This window comes from Panthera tigris, chromosome X (assembly GCF_018350195.1).
Source record: "Panthera tigris isolate Pti1 chromosome X, P.tigris_Pti1_mat1.1, whole genome shotgun sequence".
In the NCBI taxonomy this organism is placed as follows: Eukaryota; Metazoa; Chordata; class Mammalia; order Carnivora; family Felidae; genus Panthera; species Panthera tigris.
This window is the reverse complement of record NC_056677.1, coordinates 14640464-14657040: the sequence shown is the minus strand read 5'-3', so window position 1 is coordinate 14657040 and position 16577 is coordinate 14640464. Positions and strand designations below refer to the sequence as shown.

Here is a 16577-nt window from a genome sequence, read left to right as displayed (position 1 = left end):
CCACAAGTAGACATACTTCAATATCCCTATGGCTCCACACTCACCTACCCCTTCAATCTTGGTCTCCACACAAAATCTTTAGAATAAGTCACATCATGTCACTGCTTTGCTCAAAACCCTCAAATGGCCTCCCACATTATGAGTGAAAGTCAAAGTCCACATGAGTCACAAGGCCTTTAAACTCCCTTCCTCTGACATCCAACTATTCTCTCCCCCTTGGCTCACTTCACTCTAGCAACACTGACCTCCTTTCAGTTCAATATATAATAATAATGTTTACGTTAGGCCAAATTCTTATTATCTGATTTTTCATTCAATATTTACAAATAATGTTTTTGCAAATTAGAAGCAAAAGAAAACAGATACTATACTTGTTTTAGAAAACTTTAGTTCAATGGAATAATAAATTTTTAAAGTACTACTGACATTTATGGGGCACCTGGGTGGCTCAGTCGGTTGTGTCCGACTTCGGCTCAGGTCATGATCTCGCGGTTTGTGAGTTCGAGCCCTGTATCGGGCTCTGTGCTGACAGCTCAGAGCCTGGAGCCTGCTTCAGATTCTGTGTTTCTTTCTCTCTCTGCCCCTCCCCCACTTGTGCTCTGTCTCTATCAAAAATAAATAAACGTAAAAATAAAAAATAAAAAAATAAATAAAGTACTACTGACATTTAGAGAAAATGTCACAATTTCAGAAAAATATTTTTTTTAACATTTGAGAAAGAGACAGAGAAAGAGGGAGAGGGAGAATCCCAGGCAGGCTCTGTGCTGTCAGTGCAAAGCCTGACACGGGACTCGATCTCACGAACCATGAGATCATGATCTGAGCCAAAATCAAAAGACTGATCCCTAACCAACTGAGCCACCCAGGCGCCCCAGAAAAATATTAGTAAGTATATCACTCATTGCTTAAATAATTACTGACTGCCTAATACATTTCAGAAAATGGGTAAATAGGACACATAAGATAGTAGTGAACAAGATAGACAATGTCTTTGCCTCATGGGGCTTCATATTTTGCTGGGGTGGGGGAACAAGATTATCATCAGATACTAATATTTGTTATGAGGGGGAAAAAATGAATGACTTTTAATTTTTTTTAATGTTTATTTATTTTTGAGACGGAGAGAGACAGAGCATGAACGGGGGAGGGTCACAGAGAGCGGGAGACACAGAATCTGAAACAGGCTCCAGGCTCTGAGCGGTCAGCACAGAGCCCGATGCGGGGCTCAAACTCACGGAACGCGAGATCATGACCTGAGCAGAAGTCGGACGCTTAACCGACTGAGCCACCCAGGAGCCCCAAAAATGAATGACTTCTCAGAGGCCTCTCTAAAAAGGTGATATTTGAGGTGAAATAGATCAGTAACAAGAAGGAGCCAGCCATACGAAGATCTAAGTCAGTCACATTACAGGTAAAAGATGCTCAGAGTGCTTATGAGAATGGATTATTCTTTCATTTTCTCTAGCTTATTTGGAAGAACACCCAGGAAACATTTAAATATCCAACTCTCTGACAATAATGGCATGGCTCATTTCAAAGGAAACTTGAGGTAAAAATTAAATCATCCACACTAAGAAGACCTCGCCGCCTCCCCCCCCAAAAGTTATGCATATAAATATATACAAAGAAACATTAGGTCCTACCTATTCTCTGTAGAAATCAAAATTGAGTAATACAAACTGGAAATCAGAATTCAAATGTGTGAGTAAATATATAACATAGATGTTAAGAACAGTCTTTTAACTACCAGTATTCATACAGAGAAAAAAACTTAATGCCAAATTGAATTTCACTATAATTTTATATGAATAACACTGAGTTTTTTTGGGAGAGAGAGAGAGAGAGAGCGTGCACACAAGTAGGAGTAGGGGCAGAGAGAGGAGGGAAAGAGAATCCCAACCATGCACTGTGACCATGAGATCGTGACCTGAGCCAAAATCAAGAGTTGGATGCTTAACCAACTGAAGCCACCCAGGCACCCCTGAGAATTTTTAAGACCTAAAAACTCAGACAACCTTAGCTTCAAACAACTAAGTAACTTGGATGAAATGTCCTTTTGAGGACAAATACAAATATTGGAGGAAGTACTTTTTTTAAATGGCCTAAAAATCCCAAAGACAAGATGGTAAAGTATTAAATGGCTGAAATCAAGGCAAAAGAATAGGACCCAGAAAGGTAATCCAAACCACCCAAAATGGTTTCAGCTCTCAGGCACTTGAAGATCCAGAAAAAATGGGAGAAAAACAGGCTTGCTCTTGAAATCTTTACAAATCCAGGGGCAAAAGTCAAAGGCAAGATTATGCCACAAGGAACAAGTTTAATAAGCCACCACTCAAAGTAGAAACCTCAGAGCTACACTCCCAGGATAAAGGAAAACAGAAATAAATCAATCCTTGGATAGACTTGAATTCTAGTTTCATATTATCTGAGTGACCAAAATAAACCAAAGTTACTGAGGTGGTCTCACATTCAGACTGGTAATGTCACCAGCTGTCTGGTGTTCAAAAAGGGGGGATGTGAAAAAAGGCAAGTCTCTGCAGGAAGATAACATCAACCTAGGCCTCACAATATTGCTACAGATAATTTCTCATTTACAATGAGCAGTACATAATATAATACCAAGAACAAGAACCAATAGAAATGTGTGAAGCAGAAAATGACCCAGAAAGACATGCAATATTAAAATTATCAGGAATAACCTATACAACTATAGGGTTGAATTAATCAAAACACAAAGGCTGAACATTTTGACAGAACTAGTAGGTCCAAAAGGTAGAAGACCAAATTTGAAAAATAAATGAGAATTCTAGAACTTAAAGACTGAGTAACAGCAAAGGAATTCAATAGATAGTTTGAAGAGAAAGATATCAGGATACAGAAGATTTTGAACATATTTTTTAAACTTGACCAAATGAACACTGTAGACTGTAGCAAGACTGTAGCAAAGAACTTCAGAATGCCTTTCTTCCCCCAAGCATGCACAGAACATTTACAAAAACTGATAATGTGCTAGGTTGTAAACCAATTCAAAACACTACAATCATTGAAGTCTGAAGATGTTCTCTGAGCACAAGGCAAATGGGCAAGAAATCAATCACAAAATAAGGAACTAGAGAATATTTGTATGTTTGGAAATTAATACAGTCTTAAAATAATCCATAAGTCAAAGAACAAATCATAACAGACAATTAAAAATAACAAAAATACTGGGTGTCTGACTGGCTCCGTCAGTAGAGCATGCAACTCTTGATCTCAGGGTTGTGTGTTCAAGCCCACGTTGGGCTTTGAGCCTACTTAATTAAAAATAATAATAATAGTAACAAAAATACAAATTTACAGGAAGAAGCTAAAGCAATGGGGGGGGGGGGCGGGCTGAGAGGCATACATGCATATATCACAAAATATTAAAAAATTAAAATTAATAAACTAAACATCAATAAAGAGGTTAAAAAAACAGTAAAATAAATCCAAAGAAAATATAAAGAAAGAAATAACCAAAAGCAGAAGTTCATGAAATAGAAAACAAACAAAGAAATTAAAAAAAAAAAAAAAGAGCTGGATGTTAGAAATCAACTTTGGAACTAATCAAGGAAAAAGAGAACTCAGCCCAGCCAACATCTGATAACAGGCTTATGATATCCTAAGCCGAGAACCAAGCCACACCATGCCCACTTTTGACATATAGAACTGTGAGCTAATATATGGGTGCTATTTCAAGCTGCTAAGCTTGTGATAACTGATTACAAAACAAGAGAAAACTAATACGAGTATTGTTTCATTTATACCATTTTAAAACAGGCAAAGCTGAACTACAAACTATATTGTTTAGCTACTTATATAAATGGTAAATCTATTTAAAAAAAGAAAAGAAAAGAAAAGAAAGTGACCAATGAAGGGTTTCTTATAAAAATCAGGATACTACTTACCTATAGAGAGGAGTTGAAATCAACAAGAGATAAGATAAATAGAGGGCTTTCTGGGACACTAGGAATGATCTATTTCTTGACTTGAATGATAGTTAAACAGACATATCCATTAGAGTGTACATTTATGTTTTATGTATTTCTAAGTTGTTATATCCCTCAATAAAATAAATTTTTAAGAACTCGAAGAGTTAATTCTGATAGTGACATCATCTATGAATAGTTTCTTGGTCATCTATATGGAACTAAAAAATAACTTTTTATCAAAGATAAAGCACTTCAATATGACATTAACCAAAAAACTTTAACTGAAGTTTTTCTAAGGTTCAAACTTCACATAGTATACAGTCTCGAGTGTTGGGTATCAACAAAACCAAAAACTCTCAGTGATGGATAACCTGGATGGCGACCACACTCCAAAACTATGCCAGATAAGGAGCTGGTAAGAAAACTGGGCAAGTTTGATTTTGATTAGACTGACATCTAAATGTCTGAAGACTCTTTGAAAAAGAATAGAGCAGATGATTTGAGTTATTTTAGGGAGAAGAACTAAGATCAGTGGTACAAGTGAAAAGGAGACAAAGCTCAGTAGTGACTGAACAACAATGAACCATCAATGATTATTCATGCATTCTATAAATATCTGTCAGATACCTACAGTGGGCCAGCCCACTGTAGATGTTTCAGGATACAGCAGAGAACACCATAGACATGGCCCCTGCTCTCATGGAGCCTAATGAGGGAGACAAACAATAAACAAACATGATCATTCCAGGCATTGATAAGTATTATGAAGGAAACAAGACAGTCTTTGGATAGTTATTGCAGGGGGGCAGGACCTCTTTTAGATAGGGTAGCCTGGGAAAGACCTGTCTGAGGAGTTAAGATTTGAGTGAAATCTGTTTAATGTAAAGAAACAAGGCACAGGAACAAGGATAAGTGAAGAGCGAGTGCTCAAGGAAGTACAAAGACTCTTAACAGAGCTTGATACATTCGAGGAACACTGAAGACCTATAATCTGAAGCATAGCAGACAAGAAGGGGACCAGCAGGGGGCAGAAAGAGGCTGCTGGAGGCAGTTTGACCTGGCCATGGTAGAGAAGTCATGTATTAAACTAGATGTCCTCTAAGGTCCCTTCCAACATGAAAATTTTAAGAATCTCTAAAAAAAATCTTTGCAGTCTTTTACTACTATTAACTTTGTAAGCAAATAAGTAAGCAAACTTTAACGTGACTGTGTTCTGCACTAAGAAATACACCTGGAATTAAGCAATCTTGTCTCTGCATTGGCAAGCAAGTACCTACAAGAACTGACATAAACAGAAGGCTTATAATTTATTTCATATATTATTAGTATCGAATTTAAGAGGTGCCTGGGCCTTAAATGTTTCCTTTGTGCTGAAATTATAATCTTCATCTGAACGGGTCTTTTCTTCTTCCCAAAGAGAGTACAAAATAAGTTGAATCATGAGTTTTATTCTCGTCTCTAGCATTGTTTTTATACATACAAATGAGAGAACCATTTTGTCACTGAAAACTGCATAGGAATGAATTTGGTACATGAAAAAACTTGTTGTAAGAGAGTTTTAATAGTTTGATAGCATCTTAAAACTCATGATCCATGTATAGAAAGAAACCATGTCTATGAAAAGCACAGCCTTGCAAAAAAAATCCTAATTACAATCTTGTTAGAGAATTTCTCCATGTTGCATATAAGTGAGGAGAAAATGCACTAGTTTTCCTCCTAGATGTGACCACATGACCCATAAGTGATAATTCTGCTTTATTCTCCCAAAAGTGGAGAGAGTAATTTATCAATCCATTCTCCATAAACCAGTTCCCATTATTAAATCCAAGTGACATTTGACTATCATAAGTAACATACACAGTTTAATAGCATAAAAATTTTTAACTTCCAAATATGTAGCTTACCTTCCCACTCTTTACCTTTAGAATCCTTCCACGAGGTAGGAAATCCAATAACAACTCAATGGACCTCCTACCTAGCTACTTCATGTTTTGCCTAAGCACTGCCAATCCTACAAAACTCTTTAGTTTTCTGAGAATTTGAGGGCTTCAGGATTGACTTTAAAAAAAAAAAAAAAAAGCTAAACCCTGTTCAGAGTAATTCAGGGTTCATACTATTGGAGTTCTTTTGTTTTTTGTTTGTTTGTTTGTTTGTTTTTTTAAGTAATCTCTATACCCCACATGGGGCTCAAACTCATGACCCTAAGATCAAGAGTTGCATGCTCTTCTGAATGAGCGAGCCAGGCGCCCAAATGTTGTACTATTTAAGACATACTGTTGGTTAAAAAGGTTTTGAAGGTACCTGCATGAAAATATAATTATTAACTTTATCATGGTTTCCATGGGATAATTTGTTCTGGTCTCCAAATTCCAAATAATTGATTTTAAAGTAAACTTACAAAAGTTGGGAACCACCTAGATTTTGCTGGGTTGATGTGGATCAGAAGATGGATCTAAGTTATTGTTCTTTACTCAAAAACAACAACAACAACACTAACCTTCAGCTGAAAAATCGATAGAAAGAACTGAAGTCCACGACTGTTGAATACCCAGAGGATTTAAATGAATTCAAAACCATTGGCCTAGATACACTTCATCCCTGAAATGCTTTAAGACTTTGGAGATCAGATTGCTGAACCTTAGTGGTCTTTGGCAAGTCCTAAAGAAAAGATGAAAAAGACTGGCCTAGAGCAAATGTAGTCATGTTTTTCAGAAAGGGTAAAATGGTACATTCTGTAAACACTACACTTGAAAACTTTTAATTAAACAATCATTCAATAAATGTCTTGAGAGCTAACTATATGCCAGGCACTGACTGGAATAGACACTAGGAACATATCAGTAAGCAAAACAAAGACTCCTTATTTCATGGAGTGTATCAAAGAATCACACAATAAGCATAAAATTGCAAATATAAGTCCTATGGAAAAGAGATATAAGGCACTATAAGGGCTTCTAACAGAGGGTTCCCACCTAATTAGGGAGGGTTGGCTTTTCCAGAGAAAGTGTCCAGTGAGCTAAGATCTGTAGGACAATTAGACATCAACTTATGGAGGGGGAGGAATGCTCCAGGAGAGAACAATTTATTTGCAAGTCCCAAGTCAGGAGGGAACATGACACCAAAGACTGAAAGGTGGCGGGGGTGGGGTAGTTAATAAGCTAGTATCAGGTAAGGGTGGAAAAATAGGTTGGGTTATTTTATATAGTTTTACCTTTATCATAAGACATAAGGAGCCACAAGAGGGTTTTGGACAATGGGAGAGGTGGGTTCAGGGGGTGGTATGACAATCCGATATTCTGTGTTTGGAAAAAATCATGTAAACTATGAAGCAAATGGCTCAGTACATGGAAGAGGAGATGCCAGTTTGGGGGCAGAACAACTAGAAAGCCACTGCAGATACCAAGGTGAAGGATTAGGGCAGAATGGACTTAGTTGGGGGATATAAAGAAAATGAATTGATTCAGAATATATTTGGAGGGGAAACCAATACAATTCAGGATGGATTAGAGATAAGAAGTAAGGATAGAGAAATCAAGGATGGGACACCTGGCTGGCTCAGTCAGAAGAGCATGTGATCTTGGGATCATGAGTTCGAGCCTTATATTGAGGGTATAGTTTACTCTTTGAAAAGACTGCAAAGCCTCATTCCAAATCTCTGTACTCTGTACCACCCCACTGTGCCAATACCCAAAAGGGAGTAAATCTTTTTGAAAAAAGAGAGAGAGAAAGCAAGGATAATTCCTTGGTTTAGAGTTTGGAGTAATTGAGTAAACGGAGGTTGTTTCTTCATTTAGGAAAACTACAAGAAAAGCAGGTTAAAGGAAGGTAGGAGAGAGGAAATCCAGGATTCCACTTTAGCCATGTTAAGTTTGCATTTAGACATCCATAAAAATGAAACAGGCAAAAACCAAAGGGAAAAGAGAAGTAAAAATCTGAGGAAAAGAATTCACAAAGTTAATATCCTAACACATAAAACATTCCTACTGCTCAATAAGACAGGAAGAAAATGAATTTTTTTTAATGGGCAAAGTGCCATGAACAAATAGTTCACAGAAAAGGAAACACAAACAGCTCTTAAATGTATAAAAAGTTCCTCAACTTTACATATAATAAAAAAGTGAAGATTAAAACTACACTTGAGATTTTGGGTGCCTGGCTGGCTCAGTTGGTAGAACATGGGACTCTTGATCCGGGGTCATGAGTTTGAGCCCCACGATGCGTGTAGAGATTACCTTAATTAATTAATTTTTTTTTTTAGTTTATTTATTTTTGAGAGAAGGAGAGAGAGACACAGAGCACAAGCCGGGGAGGGCAGAGAGAGAAGGAGACACAGCATCCAAAGTGGGCTCCAGACTCTGAGCTGTCAGCACAGAGCCCTACGTGGGGCTCAAACCCACAAACCACAAGATCATGACTTGAGCCGAAGTTGGATGCTTAACTGAGCCACCCATACTCCCCAATAAAAAAAATTTTTTAAAAACTACACTGAGATTCAAGTTTTTGAATTTTTACTAATTAGTGAAAACCAAAATTAGTAAAAACCAAAAATAATATGCCATGTTGCTGAGAGCATGAGGAAATTATGCTTATTCATACACTGCTGGTGGGAATGTATATTAATACAATTTTTGGAGGCTAATTTGGTAATATCTTTCAAAACTAAAAATAAACGTATCCTAATGACACAATTAAATTTCTAGGAATTGATCATCAGAAATACACCCACAGAGAGATAAGCATACGTGATTCACAGCAGTATTGCTTGTAAAAGCAAAAGAACGGAAAATAACCTTCAACTATGCATCAATAAGGTCCTGGTTAAATGATGTGTGGTACATCCATTCATTTTTTTTAAGCTAGAGACAGAAATGAAATATGTATATTTCACATTTGAGTTTTTACTACTTTTCCAATAAATCAAAATTATACTTAAAATTATATTCTAATTAAATACCACTTACATCAGTTTTATAAACTGCTTCTACGTAAACTTATATTTGAAAAAGGATATTTAGTGGCACCTGGGTGGCTCAGTCGGTTAAGCGGCTGACTTTGGCTCAGGTCATGATCTCACGGTTCATGGGTTCGTGGGTTTGAGCCTCATGTCGGGCTCCGTGCTGACAGCTCAGAGCCTGGAGCCTGCTTTGTATTCTGTGTCTCCCTCTCTCTCTCTGCCCCTCCCCTGCTCATGCTCCATGTCTCTCTCTCAAAAATAAACATTAAAATAAAATTTGTTTTTTAAAAAAAGGAAAAGGATATTTATGGCTATTTTTCGGAAGTTTGAAAAATCTACTAATTGAAAAGTATAAAAATACATGGTTGAGTTTATTGAACCTGAAAACATCAACTGATTTCAAACACTGCCAATAATCTGGAAAATTCACAAAAGCTGCTTCCAGGCTAAATAGCATTAATGCTGTCACAAATTGACTTTCTTATCATGTCTCCAGATTCCTGGTCCTTGTAACTATAGACTGGAGATTACATCAAACAGACTCTGAATCCTGGGTTACTCTTATCAAGGCAAAGTATGAGATTTATAGTTGACTTTGACACTTTCATTTCCCTGGTTAAAAAAAAAAATAAAGCTCCTCTGTTGGATGATCTCTGAGGTCCCTTCTAGCTTTCATACTTTTATACTAGTATAGTATACTAGCATAAAATATATATACCCTACCCTCTCTCTTTTCATTATGGTTCTAAATCACTTACCAAAGTAAGTTGCAAGAGCAATTGAGTAAAATCAGCTTAGAACAAGGGAAGGAATGACATGATTACCTTTCAGCCTATTTCAGAAAAACTGCAAAACCAAAATAAGTGGAATGCTGCTAGCCAAACATCTGGTGATTAAACTATTTCTGGGAGGGTCACTTTTGTTAAAGGGAAAAACAAATAGTAATAATAACTAAACAGCAGCAACTTCACAAGGCATGAAGAAGTCTAGTATATTTTCCAAATGGGTTGGGAGAAAGTTATTTTCACTTAGAGATATTTGTGTCCTATTTAAAATATAGAAAAACTGAAGAAAATCAAGCTAAATATCTTACACTTCCTCAGTCAGCTGTCTGTTCTAATTTTAGAAAAGTAATAATACTTTGACCAAAAAGGTTAACAGTCAAAATTACAAGCATTTTATCAAGGTAAACATTAACTGATTATTCAATTAAGTTCAAGAGATCTGAACACATAACTAGTAAGTAATAAAAATTTAATATTTTAAAATGAAAGATACATAGGTTCTTTCCTTTAAGGAAATTACAATTAAAAACATATGGTTAGCCAGGTCTTTTGAATTATAGCTCTCCCACATAATGTTGAGCTGAAGCTTTGGTTTGTTTCCACTTATAAACTGGGATTAAGTGACCTTGACACCAAATATATGGCATCTTTTCCAACACCAATTCTCTGACACCAACTGGGTGTCCCTACAATTTATTCTAACACTAACTACCCAAAGTTAACATCAGACTCCACAGATTTAAAGGCCTGGTCCCACAGACTATACTTTAGACACCAGTCACAAGTCCCAGGTCCCCAGGCCACCTGCTCTTCTGTCCAACTTGGCTAAAAATGCGGGGATTCCCACCAACTCCTCCCCAGGTTTGGTAATTCCTAGAATGACTCATAGAACTCAGGAAAACACTTTACTTACCATTGCTAGTTTATTATAAAGGATATAACTCAGGAACAGTCAAATAGAAGAGATGAATAGAACAACGTATGTGGTTCACAAAGGGATTCCATGCCCTCTTATGGTGCAGTGTACCACACTCCAAGCACCTCGGTGTGTTCACCAATCCAGAAGTTCCCCAAACCCAGTTGTTTTTTATGAGGGTTTCATTATGTAGGCATTGCTGATTAAATCACTGACCATGGATAATGGAAGTCAATCTCCAGCCTCTCTCCCCTCCCCAGTGGTAGAGGTGGGAGAAGGGGGCTGCAAGTTCTAACTTTCTAGGAGCTCCTGCCTGGCTCAGTTGGTAGAACATACGTCTCCTGATCTTGGGGTCATGAGTTCCAGCCCCACATTAGGAATAGAGCTTACTTTAAATTTAAAAAAAAGAAGTTCTAACCTCACCATGACTTATCCTTCTGGTGGCCAGGCCCCATCCAGAAGTTAGCTAGGGAACTCTCACTGGAGTCATCCATTAGCATACAAAAGACACTATCACTCAAGAGATTAAGGTAACATTTTTAAGACAAGAACATAATACTGAATAGACAAAGGGTAAGGCATTCTAGGCAAAGTGTGCTAATATAGGCTAAATAAATAAATAAATAAATAAGGACTGTTTTCATTCTGCTTCTCTGAAATCCAGGGCACAGGTCTAGGAATGGCAAGAAATGAGGCTGGGACTAAGGCCTTATATGCCAAGCCACAGGTGTGTTTCCTTATATTTAAAGAAAGGATTCAACTACAGTATAAGAAGTTTGAAGGCCTCTGCCACAAACAACAGTAAATCAAGAGAAGACTTTTAGGTGAATATTTATCAGTGTTGTTTTAGAAAAATCATCATGGAGACAGGAAGAGGGTTAGGGCAGAGACACTAATCAGAAAGCTACTGATTGATAGACACAAAGCACAAACTGAAGCACCAACAGTAAGAACAGAGAAAGGAGGATAAACTTAAGATATTTAGAAGATGTATTCAAAAGATACAGTGACAATTTTGGGGCGCCTGGGTGGCTCAGTTAAGCATTTGACTCTTGATTTCAGCTCATCACGATCAAACAGTTGTGAGATGGAGCCTGGCTCGCGTGCGTGTCTCCCTCTCTCTCTGCTCCTTCCCTGCACATGCTGTCTCTCAAAATAAATAAATAAACATTAAAAAAAAAAAAAAAAGACACAATGACAATTTTAAAATAGTTGATGGAAGAGAAATGGTGAGTGTAAAGGCCACTTTTAGGCCACCAACTTGAACAATGGAAACCTCAGTAAGGTAGAAAGGTCCACAGTAATCACCTACCCCTGGCTGAATGCAAACAGGCCCATTAGATGACCTACCTCAAAATATCCCTAAGTCCTAGCTGACCAATGGGTTACTTAACACCCAGACACAGGTACCAAAAAAGGAAAATTCCTTATGTTCCCATACCTCCTCACCTTCGCCGTTAACTACAGCCCCTTACCACTGCCTTGTGACAGACAATATCTCCTTTGCTGTCCTGCCCACAGCTCCCTTGCACTGTATTCGATAAACTCCCATCTCTTGTTCTGCCTCAGGTGAACTCTTTCACCACATGGCCTGTGAGGCCCCACAAAGAAGTCTAGATTATTATAAAACTTCTGCCTTGACTACTAGATATATTGGAGGCACTGCTAGCAATACAAAAGAGCATTAAGGAAACAGTATTACATGTTTGACAATTATGGGGCCTTACATATGGGAAGTTTTGTGTTGCACAATACAGATAAGTCATGGATAGCTGAATGAATACAAAGTTGAACTTTAGGTCAATAGTAAGGAATATATATAAATTGAAAATATGAAAAACTCAAGGCTTAACATACTTAATTTCCAACTTCAGGCAACCTCATAAGGAATATAACCTGCTCTGAGGGTAAAACTGCCTGTCATGTATTCTCAACCTCAATTTTTTTTTTTTTTTTAATTTGAGAGAGAGACAGAGAGAGAGAGAGAGAGAGACTGACAGAGAATATCTTAAGCAGACTCCACGCTTGGCATGGAGCCTGGTGTGGGGCTTGACCCCACACCCTGGGATCATGACCTGAGCTGAAATCAAGAGTCAGACACTCAACCGACTGAGCCACCCAGGCACCCCCTCACCCTCCATGATTAAGTCATTTTTCAGATGAATACATTATAATCACATCCTTATAGACTCCTTAGAAAAGATGCCTTGGAAAGAGATTGATTCAGGTAATCATGGCACTTTGATCAACACAAAGCCAGAAACTTTGGAATCATTTAGACCAGAGGTTCTTCAACTATTTGCATTAAAAGTCTTAAGGGCGCCTGGGTGGCTCAGTCGGTTAAGCATCCGACTTCAGCTCGGGTCACGATCTCACGGTCCGTGAGTTCGAGCCCCGCATCAGGCTCTGGGCTGATGGCTCAGAGCCTGGAACCTGCTTCTGATTCTGTCTCCCTCTCTCTCTGCCCCTCCCCCGTTCATGCTCTGTCTCTCTCTGTCTCAAAAATAAATAAATGTTAAAAAAAAAATTAAAAAAAAAAAGTCTGCCTTGTTTGGGGTGCCTGGGTGGCTCAGTCAGTTAAGCATCTGACGTCTACTTTGGCTTAGGTCATGATCTCACCGTTCATGAATTAGAGCCCACATCAGCTCAGAGCCTGGAGCCTCCTCCAATTCTATGTCTCCGTCTCTGCCCCTCCCCCGCTTATGCTCTCTCTCCCTCTCCCTCTCTCTCTCAAAAACAAATGTTAAAAAAAATTTTTTTAATAAATAAACATTTAAAAAAAATTTTTTAAGTCTGCTTTGTCTTTCAACCCCATATAAATTGTATTGTAAAGTACAGTAAAAATGGTGTGGCAATGTTAAGTTATCATGAGTTTCTAAACTCTTACTCTCACTTTTTAAATACTTTTATACAGAAATACTTAATACTTTTAACACTCAATATTTTAAGTGTTAAAAGAACCCTGGGAATTCATAATCCAAACAGGAATCCACTAACTCCAACAAAGAAACAAATTTAAAAACACATAAGCATTATTTATAGTAAGAGACCATGACTTCCTCCTTTTATACTAAGGTTGTTACATCATTTTACTATCAAAAATTTAATTTCCCACTGCCTACCCAAAAAAGTCTAAATTCCTAAGGCACTAATGTCAAGGAAAATACTTAAAGACATCTCTTTCACTCATTCACACACATTTATTCATCATTCAACAAATACCTACTTAATACCTATGAAGTAGATTAGAGATCATCTCATCTGACTTTATTTTAAAGAGGGAGAAATTTAGGGGCGCCTGAGTAGCTCAGTCAGTTTAAGCATCCGACTTCGGCTCAGGTCATGATCTCACGGTTCGTGAGTTCAAGTCCCGCATCAGGCTCTGTGCTGACAGCTCAGAGGTTGGAGCCCGCTTCAGATTCTGTCTGCCCCTCCGCCACTTCCACTCTGTCTCTCACATTGTCTCAAAAATAAACAAACATTAAAGAGGGGGAAATTTAGGCTCAGGGTAATCATGTTACTTAATGTAAAATTAACTATAAGCTTTGGCAATTGCTTTCCTGTGCATTTAGCACAATCTTTGGCAATCACCCACCTTCCCCTCTATACGAATCCTTGGCTCCAAACCAAACTACACTTACTCATCAACACCTAGAATATGCCTTTCACTTTCCCACTTGTGTACTTTTGTTCAGATCATTTCCACACCCCTAGCCCCAGTCTTTGCTGACTGAAATGTTAGCCATCATTTTTTGGAAATCGAGTAAATTATAACTTCCCCTCTACTTAGCACAGTTAAATGTTATTCTTAAAATCTATAAATTTGGGGGTTTTTTTCTTTAGTTAAGATTGATAGATTCCTAGATAAAAATTCAAAAACTTCAAAAGAATAGTCTGTAAATTCTTACAGCATTTACATGACTTTAATCATATATTTAAATACTTACTGTTTACATACATATCTGTATCCCTTAGGTTAATCAAAATTTTGTAGAAATTAGACACCATACCTCTACTAAATGCTGTGTCCAAGCCATGCATATAAAATAAGTACTGTACTCAAAAAAAAAAAAAAAAAAAATCTTTTTCGGGGCATCCAGCTGGCTCAGTCAGTAGGCATATGACTCTTCATCTCAGGGTTGTGAGTTCAAGCCCCATGTTGGGTGTAGAGACTACTTAAAAAATAAAATCTTTAGAGGCGCCTGGGCAGTTCAGTCAGTTAAGCGTCCAACTTTGACTCAGGTCTTATGGTTTATGAGTTCAAGCCCTACACCAGGCTTTGTGCAGACAGCTCAGACCCTGGAGCCTGCTTCAGATTCTGTGTCTCCCTCTCTCTCTGCCCTCCCCAGCTCATGCTCTGTCTTTCTCTCTCTAAAATAAACATTAAAAAAAATTTTTATATAAAATCTTTTAAAATATACATTTTTTTAAACTTCTAAAGCACAACAGAGAAATAAAACTCAGGTACTTCCAAAGCTGGGGAAGGGGGGAGGGGACAGTTTCGTTTTCATCCCTATCAAATCATTTTATGAAGTATCAAAATAAAAATCAATCCACATTTCAACTCTTTTCTGCCTGTCAACAGAAAAAGAACTTAATAATGATCCACATTTACAAAAATAATTAAGAACTGACTATGCATATTTAAAAGAGTAACTGACAGAGACTGAATTTGTAAACAATATTAGTAAATTACCATCTGTATGTGGATTATCCATAGTAAGTTTTACTTTACAGACCCATAATACCTAACTAACTTAATTACTTGTGTTTTTAATTCCATGCAAATAATATGTAATGCCCTTTGAAATACAAACTACCATCTTTCTGTTCAGGGAATCATAGAATCAAAAACTAAAATAAACATCACCTATTCATTATATAAATTAGGAAACAAAGCTTATATCCAGGTCTCCTAATTAGCTTATTAAGGAGGAGCTCTGTTCTGGCTTGACTGAAGGGCCATTGACAGAGCAAGTGGGAAAACTAGAGAGCTTTCTGGTGTCCCCAGAGCCTGCTTTTCAGTATGTTATCATCATTTTCCTTGAAGTAGCTCCCAGTTTACTTAATCAGAGACACAGGACTCAGTACTTTAAAGATACCTTGAATATTCAAAATTTAAATAGTCCCTATTATCTATTTTGAATTATTCAAACATGTTTGACTACATTAACATAGGTTAAAATATGCAAATAATTTTAAAAATCAAAAATGAGTTTTTAGTTTCTACACTTTAATATGTCTTCCTTAGAAGATGAAGATTCATTATTTCAATAACCCAAGACCAATTAGGATGATGAAAAAAATCAGGCTCATTGCAGTGCTTGTTGGCACAAACCCTTCCTCTACCTGGACCCTCTTCCTATTCTCTTTCTATTCTTCTCAGAATACATACCAGAGTGTCAGCCCTGAGTGACTATGTGACCATGGACAAGTTATTGAACCTTTATAAGCCTGTTTTCTCATGCTCTAAGAGGGATGGATACCGCCTACTTACAGGCTAATGGGGAGGATTCGAGGTTATATAAGTAAAGCCTCTGAAGCATAGTAAGCACATAATAAAAAACAACTATTATTAGCAATTAAATAACAACACTAATTTAACATAATAAAGGAAATAAGAAGGCTAATAACTCTAGAAAGTGGGATTTACCACCTCAATTATGAGCCTGCACTTGAAGAAATTCCCCAAATGAGACAAGTAATTTATGTCAAGACCCAAAAAGAATAGATTCATGAAATGTTATTAGCATTTTTAAGAGCAATATTTTTGTTGAAGTAAATAAGACATTTTTAAGGCAAGCAATATCTTAGTCTTGCCAGTTCTGATGGCAATTACATTATTTGCAAAGCACTGTTATTTTATTAAGTTGCATAGTATCACTGGAAAATTTTGTACTCAGCCTAAACAATTTAGGACTATGCTAACTCCAGAACCACTTCTGAAACTGCATTGTACTATCAACATTACT

The 16577-nt window shown here is 37.2% G+C and overlaps 1 protein-coding gene across 6 annotated transcripts in view; it reads right to left on the bottom strand.

Moving 5' to 3' along the window:
• The window catches only part of CDKL5 (cyclin dependent kinase like 5), a 214354-nt gene that overhangs the window by 149396 nt on the left and 48381 nt on the right, over positions 1-16577 (bottom strand). The window contains exon 1 of one of the 6 annotated variants that reach the window (XM_042973887.1): positions 6448-6585. The exons of the other annotated variants lie outside the window; for them this stretch is intronic. The gene's annotated coding sequence lies outside the window, so the exon portion shown is untranslated. Of the gene's footprint in view, positions 1-6447; positions 6586-16577 lie in introns of those variants that run through there. 6 annotated transcript variants of the gene reach the window in all.